The following is a 20,638-nucleotide window of genomic DNA, read 5'->3' as shown; positions in this document are numbered from 1 at the left end:
GCGGGCTGGTCAGCTTGTTTTGTTTTTTAGTCCAAATAGTATTTTTTTATAACATTTCAATCTAAACAATATTTCTAACATAAATAATAAATAATTCAGTTCAGCCAAATACTCTCAAGAGCTGCCCTGCTTCTCTTGCAAACGAATCGAAAGGCTGCGTTCGTTGCCTGACAACTGCAGCTCGGTTCGAGATCACACTGGAGCTGTCAACCACTAGGACAATGTTTTGCTGTCAGAAACTAGTTGTCTTTGTCGTTTTGCACATGATCTCTACATGTGGTTAGGTGCCTGGTTCTCGCGTCGTACCTCGACCAAGCTCCTTTTATTTTATTCTCGTTATATTCTTTGATCCTTCAGTTCCGAGGCACATCCGCACATGGTATTTAGGTCCAGTTTAGTTCCAAAAATTTTGGAAAATTTTTTCACATTTCCCATCACATCGAATCTTTGGACGCATGTATGAAGCATTAAATATAAATAAAAAATAAAACTAATTACACAGTTTAGACGAAATCCACGAGACGAATCTTTTAAGCCTAATTAGACTATGATTGGATATTATTTACCAAATAACAACGAAAATGCTACGGTGTCTATTTTGCCAAAAATTTTAGAACTAAAGTGGGCCTTAGATCAGTGCTTAGGTTCTACTCTTTCAACGGTCGACTAGCGACTTTGGCGTGCCATCATTAAAAAAAACAAGAATAGAGGCGATCTTGACGCGGTCTAAGCGATGTAGGAGTACTTACAGTTATGCAGTTTTGGCTCCTGGTGCCTTCTTGAACTCTGAAGGAGAAAAAGGGTGTAAAAAAAATTAGGTAATCGATCAACTCTGCACCGAATTTAATCTCAACTGGATCAGCAATTGGCAGTGCAGTTGGATCAACCACCGATGTTTCCTAGCTGCACATAGCCAATGTTCGGTTTCTTAAGTATCTTACTGAATGCCGGTTTCCTGAAGTCCACATCGATGGAGGCCGCCAAGATCGTCACCACCTTGCTGCTGAATCTTGCCTTGTTCTCGCCATGTCTCTCTGCCGCCACCTCCACGTTCAATCCAATCGAGATCGACTTGTCCTGTTCGTTTGGCTGATAAGCCATGACTGAGAGTACTGTTGGTTGATTTGTTGCGAGAGAAAAATACTATAAGCAAAGCGAACATCCATCGTGACTATCACTACACCCGCTTCGCCGACGTCGAGCGGCACTGCCAGTCCGTGCTCTCATCAGGCGTGGAGCTCAAGGCTGATGCCGACCGTGGCAGCAGACTGACGTACCAGCTATCCTTCGAGAACGGCGACTGGAGCCCAGACGCCGGCCAAGCTCCCCTGCTTCCATTCAAAGGGAGCTATGCCGATCCGGCGGTGGCGTCCGGTCCTGATGACCTGCCTGAAGCGGTCCCCCTGGCGTCCTTCAGGCTCACGCACATTGGAGACGGTTCCACGGCGAGGTGCACGAGCCGCCTTCAACGTCAGCGGCGTCCTTACTCTCAGCATCGCCCGCGACCCCGGCTGCAGCTGGGAGCTCATGGAAATGGAACCGAGCCCGTCGCCGCCAGAGTTCGAACTCCGGCCGGGGATCGCCAGGCTCCATCTAGTGTTCCAAGGCGTGTATACCGAGACAAGGTCGTCGCCGGGGAGCGGTCCCCGTGACCGTGACGACGGAGGTGGCGAGAGGGTGCTGTGTATGGTCGGGGACGCTCTTCTCCCCGTACGCGGAAGCAACAGCACGGACCCGTGGGACTGGGCCAAGAATGATGGCGCTGGCAGCAACTTGGAGCCGCCGGTCCTGTCTGACGGCAAACATTCTGCTCGTGCTACGGTACCCGAAGACGCCGACGCTGACAGCTCGCGCCGTGCATGGCGTGATGGCGAGCACGAACGCCAAGTCGGATGGCGCGTACTTCGACACCGTCCGCCTGGTGTCCCAGTCCCAGCTCTCCGGCGGCTACGGGTACGGCTACGACCCCGGTTACCAATTCCGGCAAGAAGACGACACGGAGTCGTCTTCTGATGTCGCATGGCGCAGCAAGGACGACTCTCTCTTCCATGAAGGCGACGCCGCCATGGAGCAGCACCACCTGAACAGTGGCCAATCTCTCTGCGACTTCATACACGAATCCAGGTGATGGAAGTCGTTCCAAACTGGAATTGCAAGGGGACTGATGATGAGTTCTGCAGCCGGCTGGGGCCCTTCGTGTCCAGGCCCCCTGCCACAAGCAGAGCTATGGAGGAGGACATGGCGTTCACCCGTTCTGTCATCGCGGTGACCACGGGCTTCCAGTGCAAGCCGTTGGGCGGCAAGGACAGACGTGCAGCAGCAAGGGTGGCAGCCGTGTTCCGCTACGTACCGCCGTGGGAGCATCAGCCCACTGCGGAAAAGAGGACCGGCATGAGCGGCATGACCTTGTCGGCCGAGGGCGTCTGGATCCCGTCTATGGGGCGGGTTTGCATGGTGGGCTGCCTTGGCGTTGGCGTCGCCAAGGAAGCATGCGGTTACCGCGTGAGTCTCTCCGTCCGGACGACGATGTCGATGACTCGCCGCGGCATCATCGCCGGACAGATCACCGCCATGGACGGGACGAGACACCCTCCGCTCATGTTCCAGCAACGCGTAGACCCCCGGATTGGTGGCTACAGGCCGTTGCAGCGGCGCATGTCGTACTCCTACACCAAGGTCCAACAGGCTCGGGAGCTCCTCCTTCAACTCCGATCGAGCCAACCAGCGGGATTTCGCAACAGCTTCATTGCCAGGTCACTACTCAGCTATCCAAGTATCGCTGCTGGTGCTGGTGCCAATGATGAAATGGTGAGTCTCGCCAACCTCGCCGACGACCTTGATCTTCGCTTCCAGTTCACTGTGAAGCCGCCGTTTGTGCCGCAATGGATCGAGGCCCCATTCTTTGAACTGCAGATACTCTCTATTGGCACCATGGTTGGACGAAACAGCTCTCGCCAATCCCAGACACAGAGTAGGCCTAGTATGTGGCAGATCGAACTACTTAAGAGAGTCCATGCCGTGAAGAAGCAGCACATACTGCTGAATGTGTCTGCGGAGTAGGCCTAGTATGTGGCAGATCGAATTGCCTCCGTCCTAGTCTGGTGATGTCATCGGAGGGCGTGTATAACCCAGAGGATGGGCGAATGTACCTGATCGGCTGCCGGAACGTCCACGCCCCACGGCGAGTCTTGGCGGCGATCAGAGACCTTGAAGACCGAATGGACTGCTCCATAGAGGTGACGGTGGAGTACCCACCGACGACAACGCGGTGGCTCATCAACCGGAAGGCAAAGGTCTTCATCGCCAGCACGAGGGATGACGACGACCCGCTACACTTCAACAGGACCGAGCTCCACACGCTGCCCGTCATATACCGGGACCAGCAGCGGCACGAGCTGACGGAGCCGATCGTGGAGGGGCTCCTCTGCGTCACCATGCTGTCGGCCACCATCGCCGCCACCATCAGCCAGCTGCGCTACATCAAGTCCCACGCCGACGTCGCGCCGTACATCTCCCTCGCCATGCTCGGCGTCCAGGCTCTCGGCTACACCGTGACGCTGGCCACCGATGCAAAGATGCTGCCGGCTTGGCCGTCGCAGAGGTACCGACCCTACGCCTACCATATGGGTTGGAACATTCTGGACTGCTCCGTCAAAGCGCTCACCCTCGCGGCGCTTGCCGTCACGGCGCGGCTCGCTCAGAAGGTGTGGCGGTCGAGGGCCCGGGCTCGGGCGCGGGCGCCGCTCGAGCCGGATCGAGTACCCGACGACACCGTGGTGCTCCTGTACAGCTTCGGTGTGCACTTGAGCACCCTCTTCGCCGTCGCCGTGCACCTACGGCACGTCGGCGATGACTCTGTCGCGCAGGGCGGTCTACGGTGAAGCACAGTGGAGGTCGTCGTCGCATATGCGCACACGCGGCGCCATCATGGAGCGGTATGTCGGAGTGGTGAAGGAGTGGTTTTTGCTCCCGCAGGTCATCGGCAATGCCGTCTGGCGCGTCAACTGCAAGCCTCTCGCGGCGGGATACTACGCCGGCGTCACCGCCGCGTGGTTGCTGCCACGCATTTACGGCTACCTCAGGCCACCTGTCGTTAACATGTACCCAGCCGAGACTGACGACGATGTCATGGACTTCTACTACAAGGCCGGCACCGTGGTGATTCCACTCGTCGGAGTCTTGTTGGCTTTGGTGGTTTATGTGCAGCAGCGCTGGAACTACAAGATCATTGGTTGGGCAATGAAGACGGACAGGCCTCAGCCTGTTCGGGAGGCCGTAAACGATTGTGGATTATTTACTGCTGGCTAGTTTGGTATGAGAGAAAAATACTATTCTTAGCTGAAAATTTACGATCGTTTACGAGCAAGCGAACAGAGCAAGGAATAAGCTGCAGCACGCGTACTGAGAATGGAATATGGTTATGCAATTGCCAATGCCACCACGCTGCTCGGGTGTTTTAAAGATTGAGTCCATTCCGTACAACACTTTGTTAGCTACTGCTCTCTGGTTTTTGTGCCGTAAGTTTAACTGGATTTATAGAAAATACGTGTAATATTTGTATCTCTAAACAAATTTATTATAAAAATAGATTCAACGATCTATCTAATGATATTAATTTTATACCATAAATATTAATATTTTTTATATATATTTTGTCAAAGATATTTCTTGAAAAACGAAAACGACAGTTATTTAGGGACGGAGGGAGTACACCTCTGTTTAAATGCATGTTAACCATTTGAAGTTTTCAACAAGCAACTAAATGGATGCTTATAAAAATTGTCAGTTGTTTCCCCTCTGGGGAAACACTTTTGAATTGCTCGAATACAATGAGGCTTGGGAACACAATTAGGTGTAAGAGAATTAATACTCCCTGCATTCCAAATTACAAGATGATTTGACTTTTCCACATTCATAGTTTTCGCTATACGCTTATATACAATATATGTCTAAATACATAGTAAAAGTAATATATCTAAAGCTAAAACATCTTATAATTTGGCATAGGGGGAGTACTTCGTTAGCTAATACTCCTTTTGTTTTAAACTATAAGCCATTTTAGCTTTTCTAAGTACATCACTTTATTTTTTTAAAAAAAGTACATAGTTTTTGCTATGTACCTATATGGCTATATGTACGCTATGTCTAGGCACATAGCAAAAATTATGTATCTAAGAAAAGTGAAAATGACTTAAATTTGGAGTGTAGGGAACAACCAATTTGTTAGTCGTATTTGACCAATTAAACAAGTATCCATGTTCACTTATTTTGCCCCCAAAAAAATATCATGTAAATTTAAAATGGAAAATAAATCACTGCCATTTTTAAAAAATAAACAAAAACCCAGTATGTCTTATAATTACTAATTGTTAATCGGAGGTATCTAACATAATTTTCACGTTAATCCACACAACAACGTTAATCCACACAATAGGCACTAGACAAAACATAATTCCTTGAATCCTCACAAAAATCAGAAAAGGTAGGACATGAATTCAATAGATGCTAATAACCATTAGTGACAATAGCCATTTATCTAATATGTTTACCTGCTACTATGAAAAAAATATAAAGTTACCTCCTAAATTGCATCTAAATTATCCGCATTATTCATTGTCGTGCTTTGTAAGAGAAATCACTAGGATTTGAAACTTGTTGTTAGAGTTTAGTCCTTTTTTAGCTTGGCAGATGATGGTCCTAAGCCGTGGTGGCAAGGTAGAATCTTACCGACTAAAGTTATTGGCACACATAACTTTGGATTGCTTTAGTTAGTTGATTTCATAGTTGAGCACTGCTTGTGGGATTCTAAGCAATACATTACTATGTGGCAAGATTAGGAGAATGGTTCTATGGAGTTAAAATCCAATGAACATCTATTTGAGTCATTCTAATCAATTTAGAGAAAGGATTAATGCTCAATGCCCATATAAATGATTTTTTAGAACAAGTCAGCAGGGAAGCTCCCTACCTATTTTTTCATATTGATTTTCATAAAAAGATGTACAGATATTCATGAAACAAAAGAGTAAAACATCATAAAAGACTCTCTCTCCACTGTTTCAAAAGATTGCCCCTGCTTGGCTTGTCTTTGGTACACATCAGACCAAGCTCCTCTTTGAAGTTGCGTTTCCAAACTGAGAGGTTGCAGAGGCATTATCAAAAAATTATGCTATTCCTCATCTTCCAAATGATCTAGCATGTTGTTATTACTATTTCTATGAAGATGATGCTGCCAAAATTTGTTCTAGCCTCAATTATCATGTCCAATGGCTAGAGATTATTCAAATTCCAATGTATGATAAGATAACACCAACAACTCTGACTGAAAGGGCAATCAAAGAAAAGATGAAAGGCACTCTCTTCTACCCCATTATTGCAAAGAACACAGGTGTAATCATCCATATCTTTGTTTTTCCTTCTAAGCAAGTTCCTTATGTTGAGTCAGTCCCTGAGGAGCAACCAGAAGAAAAACTTATGTTTACCAAGATTGCCTGAAGACCAAAGCCATGGGAATAGTGGTGAAGCTTCCCAAACACCATGTAAATGTTTATATACTTTCCTGGTGTTGAAACCACTATTTCCCCAAGAGTATGTCCATTTATCAATGACATTTTGAAAGCTCTAGTTTGGTTTTGGTTAATTGATGAAACCCTAAGTGCTAACCTAGTTTATCAAAGTGATTATGAGATAGGTAGCACTACTCCAAGTGATGAAGCAATGGCGAAGATCATGACGATGGTGATGGCATGGTGATGATCAAATGCTTGAACTTGAAAAGAAGAAAGAGAAAAACAAAAGGCTCAAGATAAAGGTATAAATAGTAGGAGCCATTTTGTTTTGGTGATCAAGACACTTAGCGAGTATGATCATATTTAGGTTAGATAGATGTACTATAAAAAGGGGTGAAACTCGTATTGAAATGCGGTTATCAAAGTGCCACTAGATGCTCTAACTCATTGTATATGCATTTAGGATCTAGTAAAGTGCTAACACCCTTGAAGGTATTTGTGAAAATATGCTAACACATGTGCACAAGGTGATACACTTGGTGGTTGGCACATTTGAGCAAGGGTTGGAAACTTCACCAGCGGAGTGTCCGCCCGTAGTGTGCGGATAGTCCGACGGTGCCACCGGCGCCCTATACAGAAAAGACAGGGGTTAATAGAGTGACCGGACGCTGGGTTCAGAGTCTGGTTAGTAGCAGCAGTAAGCACACGTCTCGGTCTTATGACCGGACGCTGGCACGAAGAGTGACTGGACGCTGGCTGGGTGCATCCGAACAATGCTGACGTACGCTGACGTGGTGGCGCACAGGGAGACATTGAGTGACCGGACGCTGGGTGAGTCCGGTCGGTCATGATTTCACGTGTTTGGAACCTTACTGGAAATGACCGGACGCTGGGGTTCTGCATCCGGTCACTTTCTAACTGACGCGTCCGGTCATCACTTGACCATTGAGATCGGGCGATCGGCGTTTGAAGCCAATGACACGTGGCAAGCATCGGGCGATCGAACGCCAGGGTCCTACGTCCGGTCGATCTGACCAGAGCATGTGGTCTCCCCGTGTTGTGCCTAGTGAAGGGGTACAACAGCTCTATTTCGTGGGGGCTTCTATTTAAGCTCCATGGCCAGCTCAAGCTCACTCTCTTGGCCTTTTGCATTGACATAGCAACCTTGTGAGCTTAGCCAAAGCCCTCCCACTTATCTCCATCATTGTTTCATCATTATTGTGAGATTGGGAGAGAATCCAAGTGCATTGCTTGAGTGATTACATCTAGTGGCACTTGGCATTCATGTTTCACTGCGGGATTCACTTGTTACTCTTGATGGTTGCCGCCACCGAGACGGCTTGGAGCAGCGAGGATCGTTGAGCAGAGGTTGGTGATTGTCTTCGGCTCTGATCGTGGTGATTGTGAGGGGTCTTGTGCCTTCCCTAGCGGAGAGCCAAAAGGTAACTCTAGTTGATTGCTCATGTCATTGAGTTACCTCACTTGTGGGTAGGTTCTTGCGGTGTCCAATTGTGTGGACGAGATTTGTGCAACATCTCTTAACCACCGAACCACCAAGTGTTGGTCGACACAACGGGGACTAGCGTGCCGACAAGCACGTGAACCTCAGGAGAAAAATTGGTTGTCTCTTGTCCTTTGGTATTCTCCTGGTGATTGATTTAGTATTCATCTTGTGATTGGTTCACTCCTCGGTGATATAATCACCCTACTCACTAATCTATATTCTAGCAAACTAGTTGTGGCAAGCTCTTTAGAGTAATTAGAATTGAGAGCTTGCTTTGTTATTTTAAGTTCATCTAGTGGAGCTCTTTAGAGTAGCAAGTTTGAGAGCTCTTAGTGAGTAGTAACATTGCAAGTTGTGTGCCTAGTAATCATTGCAACTAGAATTATTGGATAGGGGGCTTGCAACCCTTATAGAGCTAGAGCAAGTTTGTTTTTTGCTATTTATCATACTAATCAAATTGCTCTAGTTGATTTGTAGATTTTTTAATAGACTATTCACCCCCTCTAGCCATATTAGGACCTTTCAAGTGGTATCAGAGCTTGGGTCACCATTTGATTGAAGGCTTAACAACCTCGGTGTAAAATTATGGCTCAAGTTATGTTCAACCATGTGGGGGGCAAACCACCGTTCTTTGATGGCACATGCTATGATTATTGGAAGAGAAAGATGAGGATGTATCTTGGTTTAATCAATGATCAAGTATGGGAGGTGACCGAGAATGACTATGCTATCATTGATCTCGATGATCCCACCAACTAAGACAAGACCAACAAGCAATGCAATACAATGGCTCTCAACACCATATATAATGCCATTGATTCCAAGGTATTTGAGCAAATCAAGGATTGTGAAAGAGCAAATAAGGTGTGGAGGAGATTAGAGGAAACATATGAGGGCACACCAGTGGTGAAGAGTGCTAAGTTGTACATTCTCAAGGATAAGTTGACAAGCTTCAAGATGAAGGAAGATGAGAGCATTCTGAAAATGTTCCATCGGTTGCAAGTGATTGTAAATGACTTGAAGGCCTTGGGAGAGAAGATTAAGGATGATGATGTCTCTCATCGGTTCTTGATGTGCCTACCTCCAAGATTTGAGATGTTGAGATTGCTAATCATAAGAGGAGGATTGAAGGAGATTATCCCTAACCAAGTACTAGGTGATGTCATGACCCAAGAGACATACCGTGTGGAAAGGAAGGGGGATGACAAGGATGATAAGAAGGAAGAAGAAGTCAAGAAGAAGAAGAGTATAGCATTCAAGGATAGCTCATCATCATTCAAGAATAAGGGCAAGTCTAAGAAAGAATCAAGTGATGATGATGATCTTAGTGATATTGATGATGAAGCTATGGCCCTCCTTGTACGCAAGATGGGAAAATTCATGAAAAAGAAGGGCTGTGGTGGAAGAGAAGAGATTATACCAAAAGCAAAGAATATGTAAAAAGATGCTACAATTACAAGAGCCCCGATCATGTTGTAGCAAATTATCCCTACAATAGTGACAATGATGAGGATGAGAAGAAGAAGCATGAGAAGGATAAGAAAGAAAAGAAGAAGAAGGAGAAAAGAATGACCTTCCAAAAGAAGAAGGGTGGAGGCTATGTGGTCACTTGGGATAGTGATGGCTCTTCAGATAGTGATGACTCTAGTGATGATGACAAGAAATCTATCAAGAAAGTACTAGCAAGCATCGCCATCAACAACAAGCCCTCCATCTTCGACACTCCATCGATAAGCATCATGGCAAAGCCTATCAAGGTAAAATATGATGTGAGTGATGATGATGAATGTGAAAGTGATGCTTGTAGGAGTGATGATGATGACGAAGAGTACTCCAAGGAGGAGCTCATGGACATGTGTGAGCAAGTGCACACTTGATTTGAGATGAAGAGAAAGGAGTGCAAAGAATTGAACAAGAAAGTCAAATTCCTTAAGCAATCTCTTGATGAGCTCAATGCCACTCATGAGAGGCTAATGGAAGCCCATGAGAAGCTTGGCAAAGCTCACTCTAAGCTTGAAAAAGCTCACTCCTCTCTCATCGAGCAAGTCAAGAAGGAGGAGGCCAAGAAGGAGCAAGTGATCATGTCATGTAATGTGGGACTAACATGTGATCTTATTGATGAATCCTTTTATAAGCCCATTATAGTTGCTCCCACTAACACTTCTTGTAGCACTACTACTTCTACTTCACCTTTGAGTGATGGTCTCACTAGTGATGACTCACTAATGGTGGAAAATGATACCCTCAAGAAGGAGGTAAATGAGCTCACTCGTGCTTTAGGCAATGCCTATGATGGAGATGCCCACTTGCTAAAGTACTTGGGTAGCCAAAGATTTTCTCTCAACAAAGAGGGATTAGGCTATAACCCCAAGAAAGGCAAGGTGGCCTTTGTCACTCTCAAAGTTAGCTTTGTGAAGGGCAGTGGTCGGTTTTACAATAGATGCAAGCAAGTTGGGCATGTAGAGCAATATTGCAAGATTAACAAGAACAAGCTACCTAATGTATTCTCAACTAAATTTGATTCTTGTTACATGCTTGTTAAGGGTGCCAACGGTGTGAAGGCTAAATTCATTGGTACACCAATTGTGGGCCCAAAGAAGAAGGCCATTTGGGTACCAAAGACCTTGGTAACTAACCTTCAAGGACCCAAGCAAGTTTGGGTACCTAAAAAGAATTGATCTTCTTGTGTAGGTCAATTATAAAGCCGGAGGAAGGCATTGGGTGCTTGATAGTGGGTGCACACAACACATGACCGGTGATCCAAGAATGTTCAATTCAAACAATGAAAACAAGAGCAATGGGATTGATAGTATCACATTTGGTGACAATGGCAAAGGCAAGGTCAAAGGGCTTGGTAAGATTGCAATATCCAATGATTTGAGCATTTCCAATGTGCTACTAGTAGAGAGCTTAAACTTCAACCTTTTGTTGGTAGCTCAATTGTGTGATCTTGGTTTCAATTGCATATTTGGTGTGGATGATGTAGAGATTATAAGTGTAGATGGCTCTAACTTGATATTCAACGGATTTAGATATGAAAATCTATACTTGGTTGATTTCAATGCTAGAGAAGCTCAATTGACAACATGTTTGATCACTAAGTCTAGCATGGGTTGGTTATGGCATAGAAGGCTTGGTCATGTTGGAATGAAACAATCGAACAAGTTGATTAAGCATGACTTAGTTAGAGGCTTGAAAGATGTCACATTTGAGAAGGATAAGCTATATAGTGCATGTCAAGCCAGAAAACAAGTTGGTAACACACATCCTAAGAAGAGCATGATGAGCACATCTAAGGCATTTGAGTTGATGCACATGGACTTGTTTAGACCAACCATATACAGAAGCATTGGTGGAAATAAATATGAATTTATGATTATGGATGATTTCACTAGATACACATGGGTATTCTTTCTTATTGACAAGAATGATGTGTTTGCAACATTCAAAACATTTATCAAGGACATTCATAATAAGTTTAAAACAACCATCAAGAAAGTTAGAAGTGACAATGGTAGTGAATTCAAGAACACTAGAATTGATGAGTTGTGTGATGAATTTGGAATTAGATATCAATTCTCGGCCAAGTACACTCCTCAATCAAATGTCTTAGTTAAAAAGAAGAATAGAACTTTGATTGACATGGCAAGATCAATGTTGAGTGAGTACAATGTGAGTCATTCATTTTGGGCCAAAGCAATCAACACGACTTACTATTATCGCAACCGACTCTATTCACCTTATGAGCTTTTGAATGGAAGAAAGCCCAACATAGCATACTTTCGGGTTTTTGGTTGTAAATGCTACATATTGAAGAAATGCACTAGATTGAGCAAGTTTGAAAAGAAATGTGATGAAGGTTTCTTGCTTGGTTACTCCACTACTAGCAAGGCTTATAGAGTTTGGAATTTGGCTAGTGGTACTCTTGAGGAGGTTCATGATGTGGAGTTTGATGAAACAAATGGTTCCTAAGAGGAAGATGAGAATCTAGATGATGTAAGAGGCACTCAAATGGTCAATGCAATGAAAAACATGGACATTGGTGATATAAGGCCTAGAGAGGTGATTGATGTTGAAGATAACAAGAATCAAGTGCTCTTTAACTCAAATGTGCAAGCTAGTGGTTCTCATGATCAAGTTCAAGCAAGAACTAGTGATGACAAAGTGCAAGATCAACAACAAATGGCTAGTTCATCATCTCAACCAAGTGATCTATCAAATGCAAGCAATCAAGTGCAAGTGTTTCAACCAACATATGTTGCAAGACATTATCCCTTGGACACTATCATTGGTGATATTTCAAGAGGTGTGCAAACTAGATCAAGATTGGCTTCATTTTGTGAGCATTTCTTATTTGTGTCATCTATTGAACCTAAGAAGATAGATGAAGCTTTGAAGGATGTTGATTGGGTCAATGCTATTCATGAAGAGCTAAACAACTTTACAAGAAACCTAGTATGGGAGTTAGTTGAGAGGGCTAAGGATCATAATGTGATTGGAACCAAGTGGGTCTTTCAGAACAAGCAAGATCAAGATGGGATAGTAATAAGGAACAAAGCAAGATTAGTGGCTCAAGGTTACACTCAAGTTGAAGGTCTTGACTTTGGAGAAACATATGCCCCGGTTGCAAGATTGAAAGCAATTAGGATCTTGTTAGCCTATGCTTGTGCCCACAACATCAAGTTGTACCAAATGGATGTGAAGAGTGCATTTCTCAATGGGTACATCAATGAGCTTGTGTATGTTGAGCAACCTCCTAGTTTTGAAGATGAGAAGAAATATAACCATGTTTATAAGTTGAAAAAGGCTTTGTATGAATTAAAACAAGCACCTAGAGCATGGTATGAGAGATTAAGGGATTTCCTACTCTCTAAGGGATTCAAGATGGGAAAGGTTGACACCACTCTCTTCACCAAGAAGCTTGGAAAAGACTTGTTTGTAATGTAAATCTATGTTGATGATATCATATTTGGGTCAACAAATTAAGATTTTTGTGAAGAGTTTGGCAAGATGATAGCCAGTAAGTTTAAGATGTCTATGATTGGAGAGCTTAGTTACTTCCTTGATCTTTAAATCAAGCAAATGAAGAATGGCACATTTGTGAGTCAAGGCAAGTATATCAAGGATATGCTCAAGAAGTTTGGAATGGGTGATAGTAAAGCTATTAGTACACCAATAGGGACAAGTGGAAGATTGGATAGTGATGCTAGTGGCAACTTGGTGGATCAAAAGATGTATCATTCTATGATTGGAAGCCTACTCTATGTGACCACATCAAGGCCGGATGTGATGTTTAGTGTATGCATGTGTGCTAGATTCTAAGCCTCACCAAGAGAAAGTCATTTGAAAACAACAAAGACAATATTGAGGTATTTGAAGCATACACAAAATATTGGATTGTGGTTTCCCAAAGGAGCAAGATTTGAGTTGATTGGATATTCGGACTCCAATTATGTAGGATGCAAAGTTGAGAGAAAGAGCACATCGGGCACATGTCAACTATTGGGAAGATCACTTGTGTCTTGGTCATCAAAGAAGCAAAATAGTGTAGCACTTTCAATTGCCGAAGCGGAGTACATTTTGGCCAGTAGTTGTTGTGCTCAATTACTTTGGATGAAGGCTACTTTGAGTGACTTTGGAATTAAATTCAAGTAAGTGACATTGCTCTGTGACAATGAGAGTGCCGTAAAGCTCACCAACAACCTGGTTCAACATTCAAGAACAAAGCAATTGATGTCCGCCATCATTTCATAAGAGATCACCAACAAAAAGGGGACATTTGTATTGAGAGTGTGGGCACCGAAGATCAACTTGCCGATATCTTCACCAAGCCACTTGATGAAAAGAGGTTTTGCAAGCTAAGGAATGAATTGAACATACTTGACTTCTCCAATATGTGTTGATGCACCCCCTATTATATGACATGCCTCTCCTTCGAGCAAAGCAAGGTAAAGTTGATTAACATGTCATCCATCCTTTGCTAAGGACTTGTTTAGTGCATCTAGTCATTCCTATCATGTCCTAGGCTCATTCATTAAAATCAAATGAATTTGATGCTTGTATGGTACCACTATTGCTTGTATGTTTGAAATGATCTAGTGGTAGCATATGACATATTTGTAGGCTTGTAAACCTAGTGTTTGATCTAGAAAATAAGCTACAAGTGTTTAACTCAACATGGTAAAGATAGTAAGATAGAAGGAGCAAACAAATAAAATGAAACGACATTGACATTGTAAGGGGATCATATAAAAAATGCACACAAGTAGAGGGAGCAAGCTCATAAACTTGTATGTTGCATTTAAATATGCATTTCATATATTTGCTTGCATGTCACAAGTTCTAAATTTCAATATCCATGCTTGTTCGGTGTTTGCTAGTTATAGGCTTGAATGATGAAATGAAAAACTAGCATGCATAAGCTAAAGTAACTAGACTTATGTTCATTTTATGGAAACTAGACCCTTGATTGTAAAGTTGATCTCATGGGGTATTCTAGTTTTTTGTGTATGTATAGTTGCTAATGGTGCTAAGGATAATATATTGGTGCACTCCGATTGGTATCACGCTTCAAAGGTCCATCTCTTATACCTTAGCATCATATGGTAGAAATTATCTCCTATATTTCCTATCTAAGCATGTGTGCAAGCTACAATCCAAACTCTTAGCACATATGTAGGGGGAGCAATTGCTACCATTTAGAGTTCATGAAACTTGTCCATATTCTTTTAAACATGGTAAATATGCTTGGGCAAGCAATGTGGATTCAATTAAATCTCAATTCATATCTTTGTGTAAGGGTTGTCATCAATTACCAAAAAGGGGGAGATTGAAAGCTCTAGTTTGGTTTTGGTTAATTGATGAAACTCTAAGTGCTAACCTAGTTTATCAAAGTGATTATGAGATAGGTAGTACTACTCCAAGTGATGAAGCAATGGCGAAGATCATGACGATGGTGATGGCATGGTGATGATCAAATGCTTGAACTTGAAAAGAAGAAAGAGAAAAACAAAAGGCTCAAGACAAAGGTATAAATAGTAGGAGCCATTTTGTTTTGGTGATCAAGACACTTTGCGAGTGTGATCACATTTAGGTTAGATAGCCATACTATAAAGAGGGGGTGAAACTCATATTGAAATGCGGTTATCAAAGTGCCACTAGATGCTCTAACTCATTGCAAATGCATTTAGGATCTAGTGGAGTGCTAACACCCTTGATGGTATTTGTGAAAATATGCTAACACATGTGCACAAGGTGATACACTTGGTGGTTGGCACATTTGAGCAAGGGTTGGAAACTTCACCGACTGAGTGTCCGCCCGTAGTGTGCGAACAGTTCAACGGTGCCACCGGCACCCTATATAGAAAAGATAGGGGTTCACAGAGTGACCGGACGCTAGTGGAGGAATGATTGGACGCTGGGTTTAGAGTCCGGTCAGTAGCAGTAGTAAGCACACGTCTCGATCTTGTGACCGAACGCTAGCGCGAAGAGTGATCGGACGCTGATAGGGTGCGTTCGGTCAATGCTGACGTGTGCTGACATGGTGACGCATAGAGGAGACATTGAGTGACCGGACGCTAGGTGAGTCCGGTCGAGCATGATTTCGCGCGTTTGGAACCTTATTAGAAATGATCGGATGCTGGGGTTCTATGTCTGGTCACTTTATAACTGACGTGTCTGGTCATCACTTGACCATTGAGATTGAGCGATCAACATTTGAAGCCGATGATATGTGGCAAGCATTAGGCGACCGGACGCTGTGGTCCTACGTTCGGTCGATCTGACCGGAGCATCCGATCACCCTGTGTTGTGCCCAGTGAAGGGGTACAATGACTCTATTTCATGGGGGCTTCTATTTAAGCCCCATGGCCGGCTCAAGCTCCCTCTCTTGGCCTTTTGCATTGACATAGCAACCTTGTGAGCTTAGCCAAAGCCCTCCCACTCATCTCCATCATTGTTTCATCATTATTGTGAGATTGGGAGAGAATCCAAGTGCATTGCTTGAGTGATTGCATCTAGTGGCACTTGGCATTCATGTTTCACTGTGGGATTCACTTGTTACTCTTGGTGGTTGCCGCCACCTAGACAGCTTGGAGCAGCGAGGATCATTGAGTGGAGGTTGGTGATTGTCTCTGGCTCCGATCATGGTGATTGTGAGGGGTCTTGTGCCTTCCCTAGCAGAGAGCTGAAAGGTAACTCTAGTTGATTGCTCATGTCATTGAGTTACCTCACTTGTGGGTAGGTTCTTGCGGTGTCCAATTGTGTGGATGAGGTTCGTGCAACACCTCTTAGCTGCTGAACCACCAAGTGTTGGTCAACACAACGGGGACTAGCGTGCCAGCAAGCACGTGAACCTCAGGAGAAAAATTGGTTGTCTCTTGCCCTTTGGTATTCTCCTGGTGATTGATTTAGTATTCATCTTGTGATTGGTTCACTCCTCTACACGGCGGTATAATCACCCTACTCACTCATCTATATTCTTGCAAACTAGTTGTGGCAAGCTCTTTAGAGTAATTAGAATTGAGAGCTTGCTTTGTTATTTTAAGTTCATCTAGTGGAGCTCTTTAGAGTAGCAAGTTTGAGAGCTCTTAATGAGTAGTAACATTGCAAGTTGTGTGCCTAGTAATCATTGCAACTAGAATTGTTGGATAGGTGGCTTGCAACCCTTGTAGAGTTAGAGCAAGTGTGCTTTTCGCTATTTGTTATACTAATCAAATTGCTCTAGTTGATTTGTAGATTTTTTTAATAGGCTATTCACCCCCTCTAGCCATATTAGGACCTTTCACATTTTCATCCAGATGCCTAGCCTCAAGTAGTTCCTGCAGTTCTAACAACTGCTCCACAACCGGATCAAAGAGAGATAAGCTAAAAATTATGTCCAGATCTTGATGTTGTAGCAAAAAATTGATGGAACACTTTGGTTTTCTAGTGAAAGAAAACAAGTGGGGCATAGAATTTTTCAAAATAGAGCCACTCCAATTGTCTCCCCATAGTAGCACAGAATTGCCTTTATTTGGAATGCAGATTGAGAATGATTTGAATTTGTTAAACAATTTAAGGACATCTTTACACCAAAAAGAGCCAACATGACTCCTAGCATGTGGTGGTGTCTGTGTATTTCCATATAATTTGGGCCATGTTAAATTCACCCATGGTAAATCAGCATTGTTATAAAAAATTGTTAAGGTGCTTCAATAACAAAGTTGTATTTTGTGTTTCTGGTCAATGATACCTAGACCTCCCTCCTCCTTCGGTCTGCATGAGGTTTCTAGTCTGTTGCATAGGTACCCTTCCTATTTATATTCCTACACTCCAAAGACAGTGCTTTTCATATCTATAAATTTGTTTGATGATCTATGGAGGTATTCGTAGAGTGCACATATAAAAAGTGGGAAGAGCAGAGAAAACTAAGTTGACAAGAATCAACCTTCCATGGTTGGAGAAAAACCTAGGATCCTAGAGAGTCTCCCTTCTATTCTAGACAAGAGAGGTGTGAAGTCCTAGACTGATGGTTTGGTTGTGCCAAGAGGCAACCACAAATATGTGAAAGGCATCTGACCCACTTTGCATCCAAAAGTATTTGCAAGATGTGAAGTTCTATCGGTTGTCATGCTTATTGGTACCAGGAATGACTTACTGAAGTTGACATGCAATCTAGTTGTGTCGGGTACCGTAGAACGGGGTACCCCAAGCAAACATCAAAAGGGTCACTTAAGTCCCATCAAAAAACAAAGCTAGAAGGTAAGCCATGGGCTCCTCACCAGCCATGTCCGAGCCCACCAGGCTCTCTGCCTCGCCTCGAGCCTCGCACAGGAGGTCTCGGCGTCCTGACGTAATCTCCGCCTCGCGTGAGGCTTTTCACGGAAGGCCTCAGCAAGGAGTGCAATCTCCGCCTCGCGCGAGGCCTCTCATGGAAGGCCTCGACAAGGTGTCCGATCTCCGTCTCGCGCGAGGCCTCATTCTCCGTATCGCACGAGGCCAGCTTATCCATACCCCGTCGCCCCCGCCTCAGCCGGTTTTCCCGACAGCACGTCATGTCCCATTAATACGTCAACCACTCCCACAATCTCAGCCGGACAATGGCTCGACACCGCAGAATGGCCGATGGGACATAAGGTCACATCAGCGCCATACCGGCTGAGCCAACGCACCAGATCAACCGCTCTCTCAGGGCCTCGGCACTATGCACCAAGGTCTCGGCTATCTTGGGATTCGTGTCTGCCAAGACCCCCCACTGCGGTGCAGCCTCAGCACTGACCGAGCCTCGGCCTCGCGCACAGTCAGTCCACAGCGACTCGCACGCTGACTGCTGCGCCCACTCCGAGGCAGCCTGGGAGCTCCCATGACGCACAGGATCGGATGTGACCAGCACGCCACCCTAGTGCTCCAAGGACAGACCACTCCGATGACTACGCCGCCACAGGAATAGGCTATAGGGCTCGGACACGCCGCTCCTGTTTGCATGACGCCGTATAGTTAGCTCATGTACAACCCTTGTCCTCCCTTCAAACTATAAAAGGAGAGGACTTGGGCTATTTCTAGGGAACGGACGAAGAATAACACCCGGTAACACACACACTTTCCAGCGGCCTAAGAGCAACGTCTCAAACAGCCCACACGACCCCTCGCCGAGACCTGGGACTAGCTCCCTCTCTCACTTAGCTTGTAACCCCCTACTACAAGCACTTCGATGCAAGGAATACAAGATCGATCTCTTAGACTGGATGTAGGGCATCGATTGCCTGAACCAGTATAAACCTTGTGTCTCTTTGCATCACCATCCGGAATCAGGAACACGCAGGATAAATTTACTAGCCGGTTGAGGACCCCCCCGGTCCGAAACACCGACAGTTGGCGCGCCAGGTAGGGGACTCTGCGTGTTAGCTTCGTCATCCCAGCAAGTTCTGGATGGCAGACCCCGTACGACCGTTGTGTCTCGGCACGGTGGTTTGGTTTGGGAGCCTAGAGTTCATGTCTCTAGGGCATGAGTACGACATGGTACTTCTCACACCCTGAGCCCCGCCTGCCGATGACGACATCATGCATCGGTAGCCCTAGCGCAGGCAGCGCCCAGGCGGCTGTTCTCGCCGCGCTCGCTAGGCACGATGCAAGCAAGATCATCCCGATGCCACGCAAACCCAGGGCGACTCGCCGCTCTCTGCTGGCACCCCACGACTAGCTGTTGGCGTAGGGTCCCTGGTTGGGGATCTATCTAGCCTGAGCATGGATAAGGGAAAAATGCCGGTGACACCTGGCGACACCCCGACATCATGCTCTGCTCCACCAATCCTTGAGGAGCTAACCCTGGCAGAGCAGAGCTCGGTGGCGACGCCATCCCCATATCCCTTTGGGTTGAGAAATGCCGCCGCCTCTTATGCTTACGCTTACACTGCCACTCACGAGGATGCCTTGGGACGTCGCCAGTGCTTCGCTCTCGACCTGGACGCCCACGCAGACTCCTCGGAGGAGAACGAGGCGTGGCCCGGAATGGATTTCTCTGGACTCCATGACCCTGGAGCTATGCGCCATTTCCTGGCCGCAAGCGACTACTGCTTCGGCTACTCTGACTCCAACGACGAGGGCACCTACGACCCCACTCGCGAGTGTTTTCATGTCAGGCTCGGGATGCCGAGGGCGAGCGAGGAGGACGAGGGGGTGGGTAGCCATTCCCCGCTTTGCTCGGGTATAGGCGCCACCACACCTCCACACATTGTCCTACCGGCAGCATGGAACGAGAACCCCACTCTTACGCGACCTCAATGCCCAGACCTAGAACAACTTCGTGAGCTCTAGGCCAAGGTTGAACAAGACCGACTTCTTCTACAGCAGCTTCAGAACTCTCTCGAATAGGAGCAGCGAGGTCATGGTGAAGGCGGAGGAGCCTGATGGAGGGCCCGCGATGTACTTCACCGCATCCACGATGACGAAGGGAGCGAGAAACCCCCAGTCTTCAAACGCGCTAGCCAGAACATCATGGCTGCGGCTATGTTGGTCCACATGATGCCCGAACCTTCTACCACGGAGGGGTGGTGGGTCCACGGCGAACTCTGAGAGCTCCTGGAGACCACCGCGGTGCAGCAGGCCGAGAGTTCCACCTCCCGACGGCACGGGGGCGCCTCAAACCTGCCCACAGCACCGCCTCGGCAGGATAGGGAAGCTTCGATTCATCCCGAACCCACTCGAGCACCGATAGCCCATAGGGTCCCCCTGCCGCTTGACCGCCTCAGTAATCGACGTGAGGCGTAGGGAGACCACAAGGTGGTCAGTAGGTGACGATGCCACAACAACGAGGGGCCCACTCGGGGCTACCACCCACATCGAGGTGGCTGCTATGACAGCGAGGAGGACCGCTGTCCTTCTCCTGAACTACCAGGCCCTCGGGTCTTCAACAGGGCCATCTGTGCTGCTCTTTTCTCGGTCCGGTTTCAGCAACCAGCCAATCTCGTGAAGTATAGCGGCGAGACCAACCCCGAACTCTGGCTTGCCGATTACCGCTGGCCTGCCAGCTAGGTGGCGCGGACGATGACCTGCTCATCATCCGCAACCTCCCCTTGCTCTTGTCAGACTCGGCGCGAACCTGGCTCGAGCACCTTCCTCCCTCACAAATCCACGACTGGCGCGACTT

Source organism: Miscanthus floridulus, chromosome 8 (assembly GCF_019320115.1).
Source record: "Miscanthus floridulus cultivar M001 chromosome 8, ASM1932011v1, whole genome shotgun sequence".
Taxonomy (NCBI): domain Eukaryota; kingdom Viridiplantae; phylum Streptophyta; class Magnoliopsida; order Poales; family Poaceae; genus Miscanthus; species Miscanthus floridulus.
This window is presented reverse-complemented; position numbering follows the sequence as displayed.